Source organism: Denticeps clupeoides, chromosome 13 (genome assembly GCF_900700375.1).
Source record: "Denticeps clupeoides chromosome 13, fDenClu1.1, whole genome shotgun sequence".
NCBI lineage: Eukaryota > Metazoa > Chordata > Actinopteri > Clupeiformes > Denticipitidae > Denticeps > Denticeps clupeoides.
In genome coordinates, this window is record NC_041719.1 from 21,780,252 (window position 1) to 21,787,751 (window position 7,500).

General features: G+C 38.7%; 14 non-coding genes across 14 annotated transcripts in view; 9 read left to right on the forward strand and 5 right to left on the reverse strand.

Moving 5' to 3' along the window:
* Positions 1 to 531: 531 nt before the first annotated feature.
* trnastop-uca (transfer RNA opal suppressor (anticodon UCA)) lies at positions 532 to 607 on the reverse strand. Its single transcript has one exon. It is a non-coding gene; the product is annotated as a tRNA-Sec (tRNA).
* A 260-nt stretch (positions 608 to 867) lies between these two features.
* On the forward strand, positions 868 to 939 carry trnaw-cca (transfer RNA tryptophan (anticodon CCA)). Its single transcript has one exon. It is a non-coding gene; the product is annotated as a tRNA-Trp (tRNA).
* Positions 940 to 1,353: 414 nt separating this feature from the next.
* On the forward strand, positions 1,354 to 1,425 carry trnaa-ugc (transfer RNA alanine (anticodon UGC)). The gene has a single exon. It is a non-coding gene; the product is annotated as a tRNA-Ala (tRNA).
* Positions 1,426 to 2,174: 749 nt separating this feature from the next.
* On the reverse strand, positions 2,175 to 2,260 carry trnar-ucu (transfer RNA arginine (anticodon UCU)). Its single transcript is given in 2 exon segments — positions 2,175 to 2,210; positions 2,224 to 2,260. It is a non-coding gene; the product is annotated as a tRNA-Arg (tRNA).
* Positions 2,261 to 2,520: 260 nt separating this feature from the next.
* On the forward strand, positions 2,521 to 2,592 carry trnaw-cca (transfer RNA tryptophan (anticodon CCA)). The gene has a single exon. It is a non-coding gene; the product is annotated as a tRNA-Trp (tRNA).
* Positions 2,593 to 3,006: 414 nt separating this feature from the next.
* Positions 3,007 to 3,078, forward strand: trnaa-ugc (transfer RNA alanine (anticodon UGC)). Its single transcript has one exon. It is a non-coding gene; the product is annotated as a tRNA-Ala (tRNA).
* A 749-nt stretch (positions 3,079 to 3,827) lies between these two features.
* trnar-ucu (transfer RNA arginine (anticodon UCU)) lies at positions 3,828 to 3,913 on the reverse strand. Its single transcript is given in 2 exon segments — positions 3,828 to 3,863; positions 3,877 to 3,913. It is a non-coding gene; the product is annotated as a tRNA-Arg (tRNA).
* A 254-nt stretch (positions 3,914 to 4,167) lies between these two features.
* Positions 4,168 to 4,239, forward strand: trnaw-cca (transfer RNA tryptophan (anticodon CCA)). The gene has a single exon. It is a non-coding gene; the product is annotated as a tRNA-Trp (tRNA).
* A 415-nt stretch (positions 4,240 to 4,654) lies between these two features.
* trnaa-ugc (transfer RNA alanine (anticodon UGC)) lies at positions 4,655 to 4,726 on the forward strand. Its single transcript has one exon. It is a non-coding gene; the product is annotated as a tRNA-Ala (tRNA).
* A 749-nt stretch (positions 4,727 to 5,475) lies between these two features.
* On the reverse strand, positions 5,476 to 5,561 carry trnar-ucu (transfer RNA arginine (anticodon UCU)). Its single transcript is given in 2 exon segments — positions 5,476 to 5,511; positions 5,525 to 5,561. It is a non-coding gene; the product is annotated as a tRNA-Arg (tRNA).
* Positions 5,562 to 5,815: 254 nt separating this feature from the next.
* Positions 5,816 to 5,887, forward strand: trnaw-cca (transfer RNA tryptophan (anticodon CCA)). Its single transcript has one exon. It is a non-coding gene; the product is annotated as a tRNA-Trp (tRNA).
* A 414-nt stretch (positions 5,888 to 6,301) lies between these two features.
* trnaa-ugc (transfer RNA alanine (anticodon UGC)) lies at positions 6,302 to 6,373 on the forward strand. The gene has a single exon. It is a non-coding gene; the product is annotated as a tRNA-Ala (tRNA).
* A 748-nt stretch (positions 6,374 to 7,121) lies between these two features.
* Positions 7,122 to 7,207, reverse strand: trnar-ucu (transfer RNA arginine (anticodon UCU)). The gene is given in 2 exon segments: positions 7,122 to 7,157; positions 7,171 to 7,207. It is a non-coding gene; the product is annotated as a tRNA-Arg (tRNA).
* A 254-nt stretch (positions 7,208 to 7,461) lies between these two features.
* The window catches only part of trnaw-cca (transfer RNA tryptophan (anticodon CCA)), a 72-nt gene continuing 33 nt past the window's right edge, over positions 7,462 to 7,500 (forward strand). The window contains exon 1 of the tRNA in view: positions 7,462 to 7,500. This exon is cut by the window's right edge and continues 33 nt beyond it. This is a non-coding gene — a tRNA (tRNA-Trp).

Below are 7,500 nucleotides of genomic sequence, written 5' to 3' on the forward strand. Positions count from 1 at the left end.
ATACTGGGTCGATGCAAGGAGCGGATGGAGCAAGCCCCTTTGCCAATTCCCTGTTTTAAAAATCTGCTTAATATGTAGTCCTCTCACTAGAAAAATCCTATGTAGTAGTTAATAGTATGTTTATATTATCCTCTCACTAGAATAATCCTGCTGGCGGATGTGTGGGTCAGAAACAAATTCTCACAACAGCCATACATGTGGGGATGTAGCTCAGGGGTAGAGCGCATGCTTTGCATAATGGGGTCGCCGGTACAATTCATGGTGTTTCCATGGTGACTACTCATTAGTGTAGCCGTCTCATACCATTTTCATTTAGGATTGTAAAAGTATTTAAAACATCTTTATGACATACTTTGTGTATGAAGGGTAGTGCTTGATCTTTAAATGCTGGCCATCGTAATTAATGTACCAAAAGATAGAATGAAGGACTCTTTCAAAGTTAACACTTGCATTGAGCATAAACATTAAACCACTAAGTGTTTGGTTGCACTCACTGGAGCAGAAAGACTCACAGAATAAAGTAAATTAAAGCGACTCTGGTGGGATTCGAACCCACAACCTTTGAATGTCTTGAAGTCCAATGCGCTATCCATTGTGCCACAAAGCCTGGTCTAACAACCAAGTCGTATTCTACTTTTCTGTACAATTTTCTGTACAAAACAGAAACAATAGTTGCATGTTTTTTAAATTATGCGTTCATGAAATGCAGTGTTGCAGATGTGTGAGTCAAACTAATCTTCAGTCTGTTTAGTAGCAGCTGGAGACGTTGCATAGTGGTAGGGCATGTGCTTCGCATCCATAAGGCCCCAGTATATCCATTGTCACTGTTGTTTACTTCAGGTTGTTGAGGAAGTTTTCTCATTTGCAGATCTCGTGGCGCAACGGTAGTGCGTCTGACTCCAGATCAGAAGGTTGCGTGTTCAAATCATGTCGGGATCATATCACTTTTTTGGCTTTCTAAAGAAAATCATTAATCAGGTTCACCAAGCCACAAAGAAGACCTTTTCCTTCTTCAACACTTGTTTTGAATGTCAAAATAAAATTCAAAATGTTTGAGTAAGAGCCACTGGAATAAACATATCAGCACTGTAATGTATTGAGAAGCAAAGTAGCTGAGAACTCACACAGAGAAAAATAAATGTTACACTGTTGGGACTTACAACACTCTCGAAGTCCAATGCATTTTCCATTGTGTCACAGAGCCAAGCTTGGCCTAAGTGTCTTCTTTTGTATCTTGGTTCATTTGAACTAAATATAGTATTTAAATATATTGTTAAGATAATTCTCTGAATACAAAATCCATGGTGGCGGATGTGTGAGGCAGAAACCACATCTCACTAGAGTTTTACATCTGGGGATGTAGCTCAGTGGAAGAGCGCATGCTTTGCATGTATGAGGTCCTGGCTTCAATCCCCAGCATCTCCATGGTGACTACCCTTTATTGCACTAGTTTCTTACTAATTTTGCTTAGAAATGTATATGTAGTTGAATCATTTCTTTGACATAGTGAGAGTCTTTTAAGTTGTAGTCCTTAATCTGTAAATGTTGGCCATCATACTTCATGTTTTGCAAGCTAGGATCATGATCCATTTCAAACTTAAAACTTTGAACATTTTTGTAGAGTAGTTGGAGGGCAAGAAGGTAAGATGAAAAATCTAAAAAAACAATGCATTGTCCATTGTGTCAGAGAGCCAAGCTTGGCCTATGTATCTTCTGTTGTATCTTGGTTCATCTGAAGTGAATGTAGTAGTTAATAGTATTGTTTATATTATCCTCTCACTAGAAAAATCCTGCTGGCAGAGGTGTGAGTCAGAAACAAATTCTCACAACAGCGATACATGTGGGGATGTAGCTCAGGGGTAGAGCGCATGCTTTGCTTAATGGGGTCCCAGGTACAATTCATGGTGTTTCCATGGTGACTACTCATTAGTGTAGCCGTCTCATACCATTTTCATTTAGGATTGTAAAAGTATTTAAAACATCTTTATGACATACTTTGTTTATGAAGGGTAGTGCTTGATCTTTAAATGCTGGCCATCGTAATAAATGTACCACAAGATAGAATGAAGGACTCATTCAAAGTTAACACTTGCATTGAGCATAAACATTAAACCACTAAGTGTTTGGTTGGACTCACTGGAGCAGAAAGACTCACAGAATAAAGTAAATTAAAGCGACTCTTGTGGGACTTGAACCCACAACCTTTGAATGTCTTTGACTAACTAGAAGTCCAATGTGCTATCCATTGCGCCACAGAGCCTGGCCTAGCAAACAAGTCGTATTCTACTTTTCTGTACAATTTTCTGTACAAAACAGAAACAATAGTTGCATGTTTTTTAAATTATGCGTTCATGAAATGCAGTGTTGCAGATGTGTGAGTCAAACTAATCTTCAGTCTGTTTAGTAGCAGCTGGAGACGTTGCATAGTGGTAGGGCATGTGCTTCGCATCCATAAGGCCCCAGTATATCCATTGTCACTGTTGTTTACTTCAGGTTGTTGAGGAAGATTTCTCATTTGCAGATCTCGTGGCGCAACGGTAGCGCGTCTGACTCCAGATCAGAAGGTTGCGTGTTCAAATCACGTCGGGATCATATCACTTTTTGGCTTTCTAACGAAAATCATTAATCAGGTTCACCAAGCCACAAAAAAGACCTTTTCCTTCTTCAACACTTGTTTTGAATGTCAAAATAACATTAAAAAATGTTTGAGTAAGAGCCACTGGAATAAACTTATCAGCACTGTAATGTATTGAGAAGCAAAGTAGCTGAGATCTCACACAGAGAAAAAAAAATGTTACACTGTTGGGACTTACAACACTCTCGAAGTCCAATGCATTTTCCATTGTGTCACAGAGCCAAGCTTGGCCTAAGTGTCTTCGTTTGTATCTTGGTTCATTTGAACTAAATATAGTATTTAAATATATTGTTAAGATAATTCTGTGAATACAAAATCCATGGTGGCGGATGTGTGAGGCAGAAACCACATCTCACTAGAGTTTTACATCTGGGGATGTAGCTCAGTGGAAGAGCACATGCTTTGCATGTATGAGGTCCTGGGTTCAATCCCCAGCATTTCCATGGTGACTACCCTTTATTGCACTAGTTTCTTACTAATTTTGCTTAGAAATGTATAAGTAGTTGAATCATTTCTTTGACATAGTGAAAGTCTATCAAGTTGTAGTCCTTAATCTGTAAATGTTAACCATCATACTTCATGTTTTGCAAGCTAGGATCATGATCCATTTCAAACTTAACACTTTGAACATTTTTGTAGAGTAGTTGGAGGGCAAGAAGGTAAGATGAATAATCTAAAAAAACAATGCATTGTCCATTGTGTCAAGGAGCCAAGCTTGGCCTATGTATCTTCTGTTGTATCTTTGTTCATCTGAAGTGAATGTAGTAGTTAATAGTATTGTTTATATTATCCTCTCACTAGAAAAATCCTGCTGGCAGATGTGTGAGTCAGAACCAAATTCTCACAACAGCCTTACATGTGGGGATGTAGCTCAGGGGTAGAGCGCATGCTTTGCTTAATGGGGTCCCAGATACAATTCATGGTGTTTCCATGGTGACTACTCATTAGTGTAGGCGTCTCATACCATTTTGATTTAGGATTGTAAAAGTATTTAAAACATCTTTATGACATACTTTGTGTATGAAGGGTAGTGCTTGATCTTTAAATGCTGGCCATCGTAATAAATGTACCACAAGATAGAATGAAGGACTCATTCAAAGTTAACACTTGCATTGAGCATAAACATTAAACCACTAAGTGTTTGGTTGGACTCACTGGAGCAGAAAGACTCACAGAATAAAGTAAATTAAAGCGACTCTTGTGGGACTCGAACCCACAACCTTTGAATGTCTATGACTAACTAGAAGTCCAATGCGCTATCCATTGCGCCACAGAGCCTGGCCTAACAAACAAGTCGTATTCTACTTTTCTGTACAATTTTCTGTACAAAACAGAAACAATAGTTGCATGTTTTTTAAATTATGCGTTCATGAAATGCAGTGTTGCAGATGTGTGAGTCAAACTAATCTTCAGTCTGTTTAGTAGCAGCTGGAGACGTTGCATAGTGGTAGGGCATGTGCTTCGCATCCATAAGGTCCCAGTATTGTCACTGTTGTTTACTTCAGGTTGTTGAGGAAGTTTTCTCATTTGCAGATCTCGTGGCGCAACGGTAGCGCATCTGACTCCAGATCAGAAGGTTGCGTGTTCAAATCACGTTGGGATCATATCACTTTTTTGGCTTTCTAAAGAAAATCATTAATCAGGTTCACAAAGCCACAAAAAAGACCTTTTCCTTCTTCAACACTTGTTTTGAATGTCAAAATAAAATTCAAAAATGTTTGAGTAAGAGCCACTGGAATAAACATATCAGCACTGTAATGTATTGAGAAGCAAAGTAGCTGAGATCTCACACAGAGAAAAAAAAATGTTACACTGTTGGGACTTACAACACTCTCGAAGTCCAATGCATTTTCCATTGTGTCACAGAGCCAAGCTTGGCCTAAGTGTCTTCTTTTGTATCTTGGTTCATTTGAACTAAATATAGTATTTAAATATATTGTTAAGATAATTCTCTGAATACAAAATCCATGGTGGCGGATGTGTGAGGCAGAAACCACATCTCACTAGAGTTTTACATCTGGGGATGTAGCTCAGTGGAAGAGCGCATGCTTTGCATGTATGAGGTCCTGGCTTCAATCCCCAGCATCTCCATGGTGACTACCCTTTATTGCACTAGTTTCTTACTAATTTTGCTTAGAAATGTATATGTAGTTGAATCATTTCTTTGACATAGTGAGAGTCTTTTAAGTTGTAGTCCTTAATCTGTAAATGTTGGCCATCATACTTCATGTTTTGCAAGCTAGGATCATGATCCATTTCAAACTTAAAACTTTGAACATTTTTGTAGAGTAGTTGGAGGGCAAGAAGGTAAGATGAAAAATCTAAAAAAACAATGCATTGTCCATTGTGTCAGAGAGCCAAGCTTGGCCTATGTATCTTCTGTTGTATCTTGGTTCATCTGAAGTGAATGTAGTAGTTAATAGTATTGTTTATATTATCCTCTCACTAGAAAAATCCTGCTGGCGGATGTGTGAGTCAGAAACAAATTCTCACAACAGCCATACATGTGGGGATGTAGCTCAGGGGTAGAGCGCATGCTTTGCTTAATGGGGTCCCAGGTACAATTCATGGTGTTTCCATGGTGACTACTCATTAGTGTAGGCGTCTCATACCATTTTGATTTAGGATTGTAAAAGTATTTAAAACATCTTTATGACATACTTTGTGTATGAAGGGTAGTGCTTGATCTTTAAATGCTGGCCATCGTAATAAATGTACCACAAGATAGAATGAAGGACTCTTTCAAAGTTAACACTTGCATTGAGCATAAACATTAAACCACTAAGTGTTTGGTTGGACTCACTGGAGCAGAAAGACTCACAGAATAAAGTAAATTAAAGCGACTCTTGTGGGACTCGAACCCACAACCTTTGAATGTCTTTGACTAACTAGAAGTCCAATGCGCTATCCATTGCGCCACAGAGCCTGGCCTAACAAACAAGTCGTATTCTACTTTTCTGTACAATTTTCTGTACAAAACAGAAACAATAGTTGCATGTTTTTTAAATTATGCGTTCATGAAATGCAGTGTTGCAGATGTGTGAGTCAAACTAATCTTCAGTCTGTTTAGTAGCAGCTGGAGACGTTGCATAGTGGTAGGGCATGTGCTTCGCATCCATAAGGTCCCAGTATTGTCACTGTTGTTTACTTCAGGTTGTTGAGGAAGTTTTCTCATTTGCAGATCTCGTGGCGCAACGGTAGCGCATCTGACTCCAGATCAGAAGGTTGCGTGTTCAAATCACGTCGGGATCATATCACTTTTTTGGCTTTCTAAAGAAAATCATTAATCAGGTTCACAAAGCCACAAAAAAGACCTTTTCCTTCTTCAACACTTGTTTTGAATGTCAAAATAAAATTCAAAATGTTTGAGTAAGAGCCACTGGAATAAACATATCAGCACTGTAATGTATTGAGAAGCAAAGTAGCTGAGAACTCACACAGAGAAAAATAAATGTTACACTGTTGGGACTTACAACACTCTCGAAGTCCAATGCATTTTCCATTGTGTCACAGAGCCAAGCTTGGCCTAAGTGTCTTCTTTTGTATCTTGGTTCATTTGAACTAAATATAGTATTTAAATATATTGTTAAGATAATTCTCTGAATACAAAATCCATGGTGGCGGATGTGTGAGGCAGAAACCACATCTCACTAGAGTTTTACATCTGGGGATGTAGCTCAGTGGAAGAGCGCATGCTTTGCATGTATGAGGTCCTGGCTTCAATCCCCAGCATCTCCATGGTGACTACCCTTTATTGCACTAGTTTCTTACTAATTTTGCTTAGAAATGTATATGTAGTTGAATCATTTCTTTGACATAGTGAGAGTCTTTAAGTTGTAGTCCTTAATCTGTAAATGTTGGCCATCATACTTCATGTTTTGCAAGCTAGGATCATGATCCATTTCAAACTTAAAACTTTGAACATTTTTGTAGAGTAGTTGGAGGGCAAGAAGGTAAGATGAAAAATCTAAAAAAACAATGCATTGTCCATTGTGTCAGAGAGCCAAGCTTGGCCTATGTATCTTCTGTTGTATCTTGGTTCATCTGAAGTGAATGTAGTAGTTAATAGTATTGTTTATATTATCCTCTCACTAGAAAAATCCTGCTGGCGGATGTGTGAGTCAGAAACAAATTCTCACAACAGCCATACATGTGGGGATGTAGCTCAGGGGTAGAGCGCATGCTTTGCTTAATGGGGTCCCAGGTACAATTCATGGTGTTTCCATGGTGACTACTCATTAGTGTAGCCGTCTCATACCATTTTCATTTAGGATTGTAAAAGTATTTAAAACATCTTTATGACATACTTTGTGTATGAAGGGTAGTGCTTGATCTTTAAATGCTGGCCATCGTAATAAATGTACCACAAGATAGAATGAAGGACTCTTTCAAAGTTAACACTTGCATTGAGCATAAACATTAAACCACTAAGTGTTTGGTTGGACTCACTGGAGCAGAAAGACTCACAGAATAAAGTAAATTAAAGCGACTCTTGTGGGACTCGAACCCACAACCTTTGAATGTCTATGACTAACTAGAAGTCCAATGCGCTATCCATTGCGCCACAGAGCCTGGCCTAACAAACAAGTCGTATTCTACTTTTCTGTACAATTTTCTGTACAAAACAGAAACAATAGTTGCATGTTTTTTAAATTATGCGTTCATGAAATGCAGTGTTGCAGATGTGTGAGTCAAACTAATCTTCAGTCTGTTTAGTAGCAGCTGGAGACGTTGCATAGTGGTAGGGCATGTGCTTCGCATCCATAAGGTCCCAGTATTGTCACTGTTGTTTACTTCAGGTTGTTGAGGAAGTTTTCTCATTTGCAGATCTCGTGGCGCAACGGTAGCGCATCTGACTCCAGATC